A 15,679-nucleotide genomic window follows, 5' to 3' on the forward strand; every position below is an offset into this window, starting at 1 on the left:
TAATATAATAAATCTAATTATTAACTAATAATATTAATAATATTATAATTAATTTAATTTAATATAATAATTATATCAATTTATTATAAAAACATATGATGATATTTTATATAACTAAATATAAACAATTAATAGTTAGTAACTAATATAATTAAATAATTAAATTTATTTATTAATTATCATAAATATTATTAATAATATAATATAAAATTTCATTTTTTGAATGTCAATAAATTATGACCCTTATCTTGTAAATTGAATATTTTGAAATAGTTGGAGATTTAAATAATAAATATGTTTACCGAATAAGTTTAAATAGTTTAAATTATTAAATCTTATTATTTAAATAATTATATTCCTTATAGTCTTAACTATTTAAACTTAAATTAGAATAATATTCAAATAGTTGTTTGTTCAACTTATTAATTTTAATAAGTTTATTATTTTAAACTTATTTAAATTATTTGATAATTTAAATAAGTTTTATAAAACAATTATAAAACTTAACTTATATTAAAATAATTAATAAATTATATCAATATTATATATTTAATAAATTAAATAACAAACTTATTTGAACAATTATCTATTAATATTAAAATATTAAATAATATAATATTATTTCATATTAAAATATTAAATACAATTATCTAATTAATAGTAAGATATTAAATAATATAATATTATGTTTGTTAGACTAACATATAATATATAATTAGATTAGTCTAATCAAATAAATATTATAATATTAAAATTATTAATAAATTGATAATAATAATAATAATAATTATTAAATTTGTTTAATAATACTAATTCATTTAATAATTTAATGAATTATTATTTCCTTCTATTATAATTATTGGATTAGAATAATATAGTATTAAATTAGTAAATTAAACTAATAACTTTAAATTATTCATTATATATTATTAATATATAAATAATCATCAAATAATATTAATTAATAAATAATTAATTAGTAATAATTAGTATAAATTAAAAAATAATTATTAGTTTAATTATTCTAAATAATAAACAATTAATAGTATTAGTTTAAAATAATAATAAGTTATTATTATTATTTTTAGTAAAATATTACAACTTAATAATAAATTTATAATAATATTAGTTAAGACTATCAGAATAATTTAATAATTTTAATTATAATTTTAAACATAATATTTAATATTTTATTAAGAATATAATTAATATTCTAAAAATAAACAATTGTTTAATTGTTATAACTAAAAATATAATGTATTTAATTAAAATTATAATTAGTATAATTATTTAACTAATAACTATAGTTTGTATTACAATAACAAATAGTTATATACTATTTATTAGTTAAATAATATTAACAATAATTTTTATGACTATTTATTGATATTAATAAATAGTAATTTTATAAATATTATTTATTGATATTATTTAATGATTAATTTTAAATAAATATGCTTATAAAACAATTGATTAAATAATAATATAAATTATTTAATAATTTGTATTTAGGATATGTTATAATTTATTTATTTATAATTAAGTATAATTTTAATTTATAATAATACAAATTGTGTAATGAATTATAAATAGTATTATATTGTATATTTTAATATATTTATTACAATTAAATTAGTTAATAATTTTATAATAATCAAATATTATGATAATTAAATGTATATGTGAATATTGAATCAATAATTTATTAGTCAATAATTAAAATATTTAAATTATAATAATTATAATTAATTTATTAAGTTATTATTCATAACAATTATTAAGTTTTAGAATATTAATAAATAGTGATAACTATTTGAATTGATTCAGTAAACAAATTTATTTTTTACGTTATATTCAGTATTATAATTATTATTAATTATTCACGTTATATTCAAGCTTATTCATGTTTTGGTAATAAATATTAATGATATAGCTTAAATTCAAATCTAAATAGAGATAAAATTGATGAAGTAGTCTATAACAAATTTATTTTTGTTATTATAATATATGAATTGGTTTCAAATAGATAATTAAATATAAATTTAATAATATATAATTAGATTAGTAAATTATATTATGTAATAATAAAAACTTATAATTAATTAAAATTTTAATATTATTACATTTATATTTAATTATACTTAATATAATTATATATCAAATAAACAAAATAGATATTATGATGTTAAACATAATATTATAAGTTATTATCTATAGTTTATAATAATTTTAATTCTATTAAGTAGGAGATTTAAAATATATTTATAAATAAATATATAACTAATATTTATAAATAATAACTTATATTAGTTATTAAATTTTATGTATATAATTTAGTAATAATACTACATTATTGTAGTATAATAATTATATTATATTTAAGAGACTTAATTTTAACTTATTAATTATATATAATAATCTATTTAATATTATTATATAATATTATATATAATTTTAATAATATTAATTATATAGTTATATTATAACTAGTAATACAGTATATAATTATATACTAAAATTTATTATTAATATGTTAAATTATTATTAATTTATATTACTAAATTATAAAGATTTAATAAACAAATTATAATAATATAAATTATTATTTATACTATTTATTTATTTTAATAATATTATAATATCATTTATAATATAAATTTATTAAAATTCTAAAAATTAATAAATAAAATTTTAAAAAATAAATGTTTTTTGAACACATTCAACAATTATGAATATTTGAACAATTATCCTATTTCAAATCGTTACGATAATTTATTTTGTCATAAACCAATTATTTTTATTTATACAAGCTTATTCGAACTAAAATAATATTTATTTATTAATATTTCTAAAATTAATAAGTAAAAGATTTAAATAATAAATTTTTTTAACGAGCAAGTTCAAATAGTTATTACTATTTGAATAATTATATATTTCAAATCTTTATGATCTTTTCTTTTGTCATAAAACAATTGTTTCTATTCACACAAGTTTATTTGAAATAAAATAATACTAATTATTATTATTCTTAAAATTAATAAGTTAGAGATTTAAAAAATAAATATGTTTACCGAACAAGTTTAAATAATCATGCTCATTTGAACTGTTATTTATTTCAAATCGTTATGACATTTTGTTTTATTAGAAAATAATTGTTTCTATTCATACAAAATTATTCAGAATAAAATAATATCAATTTATTACTTTTTCAAAAATTAATAAGGATTTAAAAATAAATGTGTTTTCTAAAACAGTTTAAATAGTTAAGACTATTAGAACAATTATGTATTCCAAATTATTCTGATATTTTGTTAAGTAAAAAAAAATTGTTTCAGTTCATACATGCTTATTCAAAATATAATAATACTAATTTATTAAATCCTAAAAAATTAATAAGAAATTTTTAAAAAATTTATTTACCTAATAAGTTCAAATAATTATGATTATTTGAATAATTATCTATTTAAAATCGTTATAACATTTTATTTTATCATAAAACAATTGTTTCAATACATAAAAGTTTTTCCAAAATAAAATAAATCATTTTATTAATATTTTAAAAATTAAGAAGTTGGGGTTTAATAGTATTTATAAAAATTATATTATTATAAGTTACAGTATAATTCATATACTAGTTTAAAATAATATAATATTATTAATATTATATTATTAATAAATCATAATATATTATATTATATTTAATAATTTATAATATAAATTATAAATTAATTATAAAATATTAATTAATAATTATCATACTATAAATTGTTGCTTATAATTTATATTAAACTATAAATTATATAATATTATATTATACTATAAATCAAATATTATAAATTATTAATAATATTTACTAAAAATTTATAAGATATTTATAATAATTATTAGTTATTAATAAATACAACTATTATAGTTAATATTATTATTTGAAAAATTAATAATATAATTTATTTATGTTACTAGATTTATTGTCAGATTATACAATTAAATTACTATATAATATAAATATATTAGTAACAAATAAAATATAATTAATATTAATAAATATTATTAATAAATTAATAAAATATTATTTTATAACGTAGTACTATCGATTTATTTGGATATTATTTGCGAAATAGTTATTGGTGCCTGATGTGATTAACTATGTACTAACTTGTTTTTATATAATATGCACAAGCTCAAAAGCTTAATGTTTTTTTGAAGCATTATGTTTTGCTTTGAAAACCATTTTCTGCTAGCAGAGATTTGAAGTATGAAATATTGTTTTAGCAAGTTTTTAAATGGAAATGAGTTTCAATATCTTGAATCCAATGTTTTAAACTTGCTCAACCAGAGAAATATGATAACTTGAATTGGTTTTAATTTTTCACAGTGTTAAAGTGCGAGTTACGAAGGATTTTGGAGCCCAAAATGTCAAAATTTTGGTTTTGAGCGATTATAGGAATGAAAACCATTTCCATGATTTCAAATTGTGATACAAAAACCATCTGAACGATTTTAACATTTCATTGCGTTTCTGCTCTAGGCGCATTTTTTAAAGGGATTCATGAAAGCTCTAAAGAATGTGTGATGCTGCTGATATTTAGATATCATTTGTGAAATCATTATTGGCGCCTGATGTGATTAACTGTGTGCTAACTTGTTTTTATATATTATGTAGAAGCTCAAAATTGTTTTTCGTAGCTTTATGCTTTGCTTTGAAAACCATTTCTGCTAAAGCCGAGCTTTGAAGTATGAAATATTGTTTTAGAAAGTTTTTAAATGGAAATGAGCTTGAATATCTTGAATCTAATGTTTTAAACTTGCTCAAACAGAGAAACATTATAGCTTGCATTGATTTTAATTTTTCACAGTGTTAAAGTGCAAGTTATGGAGGATTTTAGAGCTCAAAATGTCAAAATTTTGTTTTTGAGCGATTATGGGAGTGAAAACCATTTGCACGATTTCAAATTGTGACATAAAATCCATTTGTGTGATTTTAATTTTTGATTTCGTTTATGCTCTAGACGCATTATTTAGGGGGATTCATGAATGCTCTAAGGATTTTGTGGGATACTGCTTATATTTGGATATCATTTTGAAATTGTTATTGGTACCTGATGTGATTAACTGTGTGTGCTAACTTGTTTTTATATATTATGAACAAGCTTAAAAGCTTAAAGTTTTTCATAACATTATGCTTTGCTTTGAAAACCAATTCTGCTAGAGCCGAGCTTTGAACTATGAAATATTGTTTTCACAAGTGTTTAAATGAAAATGAGTTTGAATATCTTGAATCCAATGTTTTAAACTTGCTTAAACAGAGAAACATGATAACTTGCATTGGTTTTAATTTTTCAGAATGTTAAAATGCAAGATATGGAGGATTTTGGAGCTCAAAATGTCAAAATTTTGTTTTTGAACTATTGTGGGTATGAAAGCCATTTGCACAATTTTAATTTTTGGTCGCGTTTCTACTATAGAAGCATTTTTTCGAGGGATTCATGAATGCTCTAAGGAATTTGTGGGATGCTGTTGATATTTAGATATCATTTGCGAAATCGTTATTGGTGCCAGATGTAATTAACTGTGTGTTAACTTGTTTTTATATATTATGCATAAGGTGAAAAGCTTAATGTTTTTTTGAAGCATTATGTTGGTTTGAAAACCATTTCTGCTAGACCAGAGCTTTGAAGTTTGAAATATTGTTTTAGTAAGTTTTTAAATGGAAATGAGTTTGAATATCTTGAATCCAATGTTTTAAACATGCTCAAAAAGAAAACATGATAACTTGTATTGATTTTAATTTTTCACAGTGTTAAAGTGCAAGTTATGAAGGATTTTGGAGCTCAAAATGTCAAAATTTTGTTATTGTGTGATTACAAGCATGAAAATCATTTGCACGATTTCAAATTGTGATATAAAAACCGTTTGTGCAATTTTAATTTTTCATCACGTTTCTGCTCTAGAGGCATTTTTTATGGGGATTCCTGAATGTTCTAAGGAATTTGTGGGATACTGTTGATATTTGAATATCATTTACAAAATCGTTATTGGCACTTGATCTGATTAACTGCGTGCTAACTTATTTTTATATATTATGCACAAGCTCAAAAGCTTAATATTTTTTGAAGCTTTATGCTTTGCTTTGAAAACCATTTCTACTAAAGTTGAGCTTGGCAGTATGAAATATTATTTTAGCAAGTTTTTAAATGGAAATGAGTTTAAATATCTTGAATCCAATGTTTTAAACTTGCTAAAACAAAAAAACATGATAACTTACATTGGTTTTAAATTTTAACAATGTTAAAGTACAAGTTATGAAGGATTTTGGAGCTCAAAATGTCAAAATTTTGTTTTTGAACAATTATAGGCATAAAAACCATTTGCACGATTTCAAATTGTGATATAAAAATCGTTTGCACGATTTTAATTTTTTATCACTTTTTTGCTCTAAACGCATTTTTTTAAAAGAAGTCATGAATGCTCTAAGAAATTTGTATGATGCTGTTGATATTTGGATACCATTTGTGAAATCATTATTGGCACCTAATTTGATTATCTGTGTGCTCAAATTGTGATATAAAAATCGTTTGCACAATTTAAATATTATTTACGAACTTGTTATTTGTGCCTGATGTGATTAACTGTGTGCTAATTGCTTTTATATATTATACACGAGCTCAAAAGCTTAATATTTTTTTAAAGCTTTATGCTTTTGCTTCAAAAACCATATTTTGCTAGAATGGAGCTTTGAAATATGAAATATTATTTTAATAAGTTTTCAAATGAAAATGAGTTTAAATATCTTGAATCCAATGTTTTAAACTTGCTCAAATGGAAGAACATGATAACTTACATTGATTTTAATTTTTCACAATATTAAAAAGCAAGTTATAAGATTTTGGAGCTTAAAATGTCAAAATTTTATTTTTGAGCAATTATAGGCAAAAAACCAATTTGCACAATTTCAAATTGTGCTATAAAAACCTTTTGCAAGATTTTAATTTTTCGTTGCGTTTATGCTCTAGACACAATTTTTAGGCAGATTCATGAATGTTTTAAAGAATTTGTGAGATACTGTTGATATTTGGATATCATTTGCAAAATCGTTATAGGAAACATAATCAAGAAAATTTCATTATAAAAGCATAAATATATCTACACAAATTATAAGCCATAATCAACAATAATTTAAGACAAACATAAGCATTATAAAAAAATCACTTAATCAATGTTGCAACCATATCAAAGAAAGCTCAGTCATATTCATATAAAACACACATGACATGAACAATAGATGAGCCAATAAATATATTTTAATTAAGATAAATTAGCTAATCATGCATCAAATTAAAATCATAAATCAAGAAATAAGTCAAATAAGCACAAGAGCAAGCATATTTGAAAAATATTTAATCACAATCCAAAATCATAAACAGTCAAATAAATTGCAACATAACAATCAAGCACAAAATATATTTCAAAATTTTCACAAGAAATCAAGAAATCAAGAAATAATCAATTTAGCATTTTTCAATAATCAAGCTCAATCCATTTATTAACAATGGCCATGTGCAATCAATAATCAAATCTGACACCATCTTGGACAGGAAGGCAAAATGTAGGCATTCCACTCACTTGTAGCATACACAATTGCACAATTAGCATAATGAAGATAAAGAATATTGACATTTTCCCAAAAGAATTACTCATCTCGATTACATTCCTCTAAGTATTATCCTTTATTTGTTTTTCTAATTATTTAATTGATTATTATGACAGATGACAATTTAAGATGGTGGAAGTCTACCTTCAATTGTTGGTTCTTTTCCTCTTCAATGTTCATAGAACTTATAGAATGTTATTTTTGCAAATAATATATGAAAATCTGCAACTAATCACTCCAATATAAACATTTTATCAATTAAATGTTCCTTACTATGCTAATATTTCTAAAAGGTAAAACATAAATTACCTTTTATTGTGCTAGTAGCTCTTTTGGTGAATTATTTGCACAAAAGATGAAATATGTGAAAAGCAAAGATATTTTAAGATTTCTAGAGATTTTTGGTTGTTCCCTTCAAGTGTGTTTGGAATTTTCATTTTTGGCATATTTAGTTGTTATGTTTCCATAACTTTTGGTCTACAATAAAAATTAGTTCAATTTACAACAAGCATTTTTAACAAATTCTTTAGTTCATTCTACAATATCAAAACACTTAACTACTAGCGGGGTAATTTACTTATTCATGGCATATGGATTCAATTGATGCATAAAGAGAAGTGATGAAGTAGTAAAGAATTAGAAAAACATGTACAATACACAAATAACACAAGTACATGTGCGCAATCTTTTTCAAATCCATTTCTACACTTAGCATCCTCATGGATCATGTAAAAAAGTATTGAAACCCCATTTCATTTACGCAACCCAATGCAACAAATGTTACTATAGAAGAAACAGGGAACTTAAAGCGGATATCATAATTCTGGGATAGATAAATGATTTGCTTTGCTTGTTCTACTTAAAATCCAAAAAATGTTAGTTCATGCTTATTTCAAGTTCTCCTAACATAAATTTAGAAAAAAAATTTGACAAAAAATTTTCATTAGAAACATCAAGAAAATCAATTGATAAAAATTATTCCAATTGTTTGAAATAAATTCCATATTCTAAATCATTATAGACAAATGAAATTTTGTTCACTAAGCCCAATTTTCTAATTAGAAAGGAGATATATATGTGTGTGTGTGTATATAAACTTAAACTAAAAACCATGTATCAAGTTAAACATCATATAGCACAATATTGTCACTAAAGCTAAAGTTTTCATGTAATGTGTAAAAATCAAATCTTTTACATTATTCATGAACACAAAATGGGTATATTCAATATTTCATATATATTTAGTAAATCACCAATAAATATGTCAAAACCAATTTAAGGCCCTATAGAATTCAAAAAACTCAAAAAAGATGCTTATCATTAGAAATATAATCAAGAAAATTTCACCACAAAAGCATAAATATATCTACACAAATTATAAGCTATAATCAACAATGATTTAAGACAAACATAAGCATTATAAGAAAATCACTTAATCCATATTTCAACCATGTCAAGTAAAGCTCAATCATATTCACATAAGCACACGACATGAATAATAGATGAGCCAATAATATATTTTAGTTAAGATAAATTAGCTAATCATGCATCAAATTAAAATCATAAATCAAGAAATAAGTCAAGTAAGCACAAGAGCAAGCATATTTGAAAAATATTTCATCACAATCCAAAATCATAGACAATCAAATAAATTACGACATAACAATCAAGCACAAAATATATTTCAAAATTTTCACAAGAAATCAAAAAATAATCAATTTAGCATTTTTCAATAATCAAGCTCAATCCATTTATTAACAATGGCCATGTGCAGTCGATAATCAAAGAAACAGGGGACTTAAAGCGAACATCATAGTTCTGGGTTAGATAAATGATTATAAGTTGAAGGATAATGTGACTCAGAGAAGAGTTATAGAACATACATCTTCACCAATGGTGACAGCCTCAGGATAAACCCCACGAATCATATGATTAACCAGCATCAGATAGACAATAGCATCTACATTAGTTGCTTATCCGAAGTACTCATTGTAGTTTCCAATAAATGCTACCTATAGCAAGTTCAAGAAAACAAAAATTAAGCCAGGATAATACATTATAAAGATGCAATGACACTAAAAACCTTTAGTCCTCAAGAGAATTTATTAAGAAACAAAACATAGAGAAATGATGCTTCCCCACTTACAAAAACCAAATGTTACATCAGTTCTACTTCTCTATATAACATAAAGTCAAAACTTTGGTAATTAACATCTGAACATGCAAGTAACTTATTATATAACACCAAGCAAAATAGAAAATCTGCAAACTCATTCAGATATTACCTACAACCCATGATAGGTGTACATCATTGAAGTTACAACATCAAATTTGAACCCATCAAACTTGTATTCTTCTAGTCCCATCTTGCATTTGAAAGAAGAAACCTTTGTACCTAAAGCAACAAGTAAAAATTAATATTTACACACAATAGGATGGAAGGAAGCCAAAATCTTTCAACAAGCTATTGTTTAAGAGAAGTTTCAGTAGAAGTACATACTTCCCAGCTTCCAAAATTAAAAAGGCGAGAATCCCACATCCAGTGGTGACCTCTTGACCCCGAGTGGAAGTAATGAGCATCGGTTCCATCAAACATGTTCAATCCATCTAACACATTATTAGATGCATGGCTGTATTTGTCAAACATCAATCAGATACAAATATTGATGAAAAAATTAATTAATAACTTAAATTAACTAAAGAATAAAAATTAATTGAGACTTATAGCAAAAGATTACTTACTCAAACTAACAAAGCAAATACTTGAATAAAAATTTGCTATAGCTTAGAAAAGAATTTAACATTAACAACATACAAAAGATAAAAACTTTCATTGTAAACAATATAGTAAGATTCCATTTGGTAGTTGTTTCTGCTACTAGCTTTTTGCTTTCAGAAGCAGCAAGTACATTTGGATAGAAAAGACAATAATTCTTTAAAAGAACTAAAAATAAAAAATATAATCTCTTGTAGAACAAAATACTATGATTCATCTTTTAATAGAACAAGTATATTACAAATTCTACTCATTTAATCATATATATCTTCAAACAATTATGACTTTGCTTTTTCCCTTTTAGGTTTGTTCTTTAGAAACCTTTTAGGAAGCCAAAAACAATTAGAAAAAACATAGTAAGAGTAAGGACCAATAACAACCTAAATTCTCATGACCATTTTTGCATCAAGTCTATTGGAAGAATGACCATACAATCTACGCAGGAAAAGAAGAAAAAGAATTTATATTTTCATTTTTGGTACGAAAAAGCTGGGAAAAACCATTTGCACAAAAACTGTAACAGCAAATAAAGCTGAAGGGTGTGTTTTTAGAAATGATATTCTCCTGCAAGTCCAATTATTACCAGTGCGCAATATCCATATAAACAAGTAGACCCAACTCGTGAGCCTTATCTATCAATGACTTAAGATTATCAGGGGTTCCAAAACGACTGCTTGGTGCAAAGATGTTTGTCGCATGATACCTGCAACATATTAAATGCAACTTGTTAAAGGTAGAAGAGGTTAGTTTCCATAACCAAAACTAAATTCTGAAGAAATATTTCTGTTTACATCCAAAACATAACATTTTAGTACAAGTTAACAAACATAAACAGCAACAAATAAAGATGAGTTGATATTTTGATGGAGATAATACCCAAATCAAGCATAATATAAGTGCTCTTGAACAGCCATGATTTGAATAGCATTATATCCAACTCTTTTAATGCAAGGAAGCACATCATCTCTAAAGTTGGCATATGTGTTAATTATTGGCTCCCGCATCTCAAAGTTGATAATATTAAGAAAACTAGGAAATGGATTAACCATACCAAAGTGTACCATGGAAGATAAAGACTGAAGGAGTTTGTGGGACAAATTTTCTTTGAATGATAGTATGACGAAAACTAGAGATAAGTTTTGGTTTAATTGCAAATTTAGGCTTCTTAATGGGTTTTAGAAATGGGTAAAGAATCATAATGAAATGCAATCAAACCAACTTCTATGTTATTGATTTGAAACTCTTATTTAAGATATTTCTATACACAAAGCAGTTAACAGAGGTCCAAGTCACTAGCTGTTTGGCATTTGCATTATCATTAACTAAAGTAATACTCATTATTTAGTATAATCCAAATGGAAGGACTTCCTTTAACCAAAGAACACGAAAAGTAGGCCGCATGCACCTATGTGGCTTTTTGCTAGCTTAATTTGACAAATTTTCTCTTTAAAAGAGCCCACTCTGCCTATGGGATGCAAGAAAGTTCCGTTTCAAAATTTACAGGCCTTTCCAGATAGCTATACTGTTTGATGCTCTTAAAGATGTTCAATGCAAGTCAAAATGTTTCTTTATCTTCCTTGTGTTTTGTTTTTTTTTTATGGGAAGAGGGGAGGTAAAATTGATAGTTTAAATACAGATACTAAGATAAATTTTCCTGTAAAATGTATTGCCTTATAACGCCTCCTACTTCACTTTTCGGTCTCAAAAACCTTGCAAGAACACTTCATAGGAAAGATTGAAAGAAATAGCATAAAAAATATGATCACACACATGATAGCATTTAATGAAGCTTTTTATCAAACTTAAGGTTTCCTCTTTTAAGATTAAATAAATCAAGGAAATGCAATTCAACATAAAGACAGAAAAGTTGAATAACAATTTGCTACATGCAAGGGAAAGGAAGATGCATACCATGCTACCCATTCCAACATGTGATTCATAGACTTAAGTGATTTTGGTCCTTTTGGCTGGGGGTGTTTGTATACATACTTTTCCTGTTATAGTATAAAAATCATTAGTCAGGATAAAGAGTACCAAAATTTGAGATAAGACATATTATAGACTAAACTAAGTTGATTGTGCTGTGCAGTGATTAAACTTGAACAAGCGAGAACACAATTTAGAAACTGACTTCATATATGAAAAAGAACCAATCAAAATTGTTTTCTTAAAAACCTTTAAGGGCATTCATGTTAATATTAACGTTATAAAGGAAGAAGTTCATCAAAACAACCTACTCTAAGAAGAATAAGAAATTCATTATTCGTTTATATATCAATTAATCATATTTGTGTGCAGGCATGCATGCATGCTTTTGTTTATGTATCCTCACACACATGCAGTCATTTTAAAATTATCATAAACATTAGTTGGTATTTCTAATTTTCCCCAAGCTCCAAATGTTTCAGCTACTTATAGTTTGAAAAGAATAAGTTATCTAATCTTTCCAATAAAACCAAAAGATCAAACAGCAATTAATTATACCTCTTCTGGCAGATCATAGTATATTCCGTTGTATGAGATTTCACCTAGTGCTCGAATAGAGAACTTGATCCAAGCAAGAATGGAGTCCTTAATCCTAGATGGAGTTTCCATATGAATCTACAATTATATGGTCAAAAAGTTAAAATGGACACATGGAAAAAGAGGTTTGGATGAATGATAATTGACATGATCATAATAGTCCACCAAAAAATTATTTTTTTTTTCCATCTTCATCTTTTCTTTCTTTTTTTCTCCATTCCTTTTAGGATAGGAATTAGTTGGATTTGAACTCAGCTACCTTGAATAATTTTGCTTGACTTAGAGACCGCCCCAGTAAATACTTCAATGCCTTTATGTCATGAATTCTAGTAATTAATTATTGTGAACGTTGTACTACAACCAATGATTTATTCAAACCATATACACATGTAATAGGATCAGTGTTAAAAAAAAGCATCATACTTAAAGGTTCTTGGTCCTCAGATCATGATCAAAAGGTTAAATACCTTGTTGATCTACAGGGAAAAAGTTGCAAGTTTTAATAGTTTCTTTTTACTCTAACTTAAAAAAGTGGAAAAAGAAAATAATAAACAAGTAGTATTTGAATGTAAAGCACAATAAGTTTCAAGAGCCAAACTTATGTTCATCTACGGGTAATTTACCTTCACTTGAGAACCATGGGGAATTGGTGGTGAACCATAAGCATTATTAGCCAAAATATCTCCCAGACACCAAACTCATTCTGTTAAAAAACAATTAATATTGTAGAATTAAGCACTAGATGTTATTTAAATATAGAAATAGACAATAGATCACTGCCAGTGTAAATCAACACAGCTTTCTAAGCACTTAGAACATAGTCACCTTCCCTTTTATACTTGAGACTGCATGGCATTAAATATATGAATTAGCTGATACAATTAATTGTTACATAAGCAAGGCGACTTTTGCACTTAATTATAACAACTTTGACAACGTTTATCTTCTTAACTTTTCTATTTGGAGCTTTTAAGAATACCAACTGCACCAGACTATACACCCAATCTTTGGTCCATTAAGAAGAATATTCATGCTCACATACATTTAAAAAGATCCATGTTTACATTCAGATTTAACATTAAGCTAAGTGTTTTGACAAACCAAACTTAAATAACTTTTAACTTCTTTCGGCATGTGCATTTAGAGAAGATATAAGCATTGACTTATGAACAGCTGGTATTGCAAATACTACAGATTCTTAAGGCATACATCTTAGAGCACATGGGTTAGAGTCAAAGAGAAAAGCAGGGAAGAACTGATTATTATGACAGATGACAATTTAAGATCGTGGAAGTATACCTTCAACTATTGTTTCTTTTCCTCTTCAATATTAATAGAACTTAAAGAATGTTATTTTTGCAAATAATATATGAAAATCTGGAACTAATCACCCCAATATAAACATTTTATCAATTAAATGTTCCTTACTATGCTAATATTTCTAAAGTGTAAAACATAAATTACCTTTTATTGTGCTAGTAGCTCTTTAGGTGAATTATTTGCACAAAAGATGAAATATGTGAAAAGCAAGGATATTTTAAGATTTCTAGAGATGCCTGTTTGTTCCCTTCAAGTGTTTTTGGAATTTTCATTTTTGGCATCTTTAGTTGCTATGTTTCCATAACTCTTCGTCTACAATAAAAATTAGTTCAATTTACAACAAGCATTTTTAACAATGCTTTAGTTCATTCTACAATATTAAAACACTTAACTACTAGCAGGGTAACCTACTTATTCATGGCATATGGATTCAATTGATGCATGAAGAGAAGTGATGAAGCAGTAGAGAATTAGAAAAACATGAACAATACACAAATGTTTGGTAGGCTTCGCACACAAGTATCATGTGCAAACTTTTTCAAAATCGTTTCTACACTTAGCATCCTCATGCATCACATAAAAAAGTATTGAAACCCCATTCCATTTATGCAACCTAGTTCAACAAATATTGCTATAGAAGAGACAGGAGACTTAAAGCAGACATCATAATTCTGGAACAGATAAACGATTATAAGTCTATGTATGCTCAATGTGACTCAAAGAGGAGTTATAGAATATACATCTTCACCAATGGTGACAGCCTCAAGATATAGCCCATGAATCATATGATTAACCAGCATCAGATAGACAACAGCATCTACATTAGTTGCATTTCCGAAGTACTCATTGTAGTTTCTAGTAAATGTTACCTATAGCAAGTTCAAGAAAACAAAGGTTAAGCTGGGATAATACATTATAAAGATGCAATGACACTAAAAACCTTTAATGCTCAAGAGAATTTAGTTAAGAAACAAACATAGAGAAATGATGCTTCACCACTTACAAGAACCAAATGTTACATCAGTTCTACTTCTCTATATAACATAAAGTCAAAACTTTGATAATTAACATCTAAACATGCGAGTAACTTATTATATAACACCAAGCAGAATAGAAAATCTGCAAACTCACTCAGATATTAACTGCAACCCATGATAGGTGTAATCATTGAAGTCACAACATTAAATCTGAACCCGTCAAACTTGCATTCTTCAAGCCACCATCTTGCATTTGAAAGAAGAAACCTTTGTACCTAAAGCAACAAGTAAAAATTAATATTTACACACAATAGGATGGAAGGAAGCCAAAATCTTTCAACAAGCTATTGTTTAAGAGAAGTTTCAATAGAAGTACATACTTCCCAGCTTCCACAATTAAAAAGGCGAGAATCCCACATCCAGTGGTGACCC

General features: G+C 24.8%; 1 pseudogene across 1 annotated transcript; it reads right to left on the minus strand.

Moving 5' to 3' along the window:
* Positions 1 to 9,317: 9,317 nt before the first annotated feature.
* Positions 9,318 to 15,670, minus strand: LOC111314674 (1,4-alpha-glucan-branching enzyme 2-2, chloroplastic/amyloplastic-like; annotated as a pseudogene). The gene is made up of 11 exons (XR_016334536.1): positions 15,628 to 15,670; positions 15,402 to 15,522; positions 15,011 to 15,139; positions 13,574 to 13,653; positions 12,912 to 13,028; positions 12,339 to 12,421; positions 11,304 to 11,431; positions 11,011 to 11,130; positions 10,152 to 10,281; positions 9,937 to 10,046; positions 9,318 to 9,663 (listed from the first exon to the last, which is right to left on the minus strand). The product of XR_016334536.1 is annotated as a 1,4-alpha-glucan-branching enzyme 2-2, chloroplastic/amyloplastic-like (transcript).
* Between the last annotated feature and the right edge of the window lie 9 nt (positions 15,671 to 15,679).

This window comes from Durio zibethinus, chromosome 27, assembly GCF_047325235.1.
Source record: "Durio zibethinus cultivar Kanyao isolate XHJ-2024 chromosome 27, ASM4732523v1, whole genome shotgun sequence".
Lineage (NCBI taxonomy): Eukaryota > Viridiplantae > Streptophyta > Magnoliopsida > Malvales > Malvaceae > Durio > Durio zibethinus.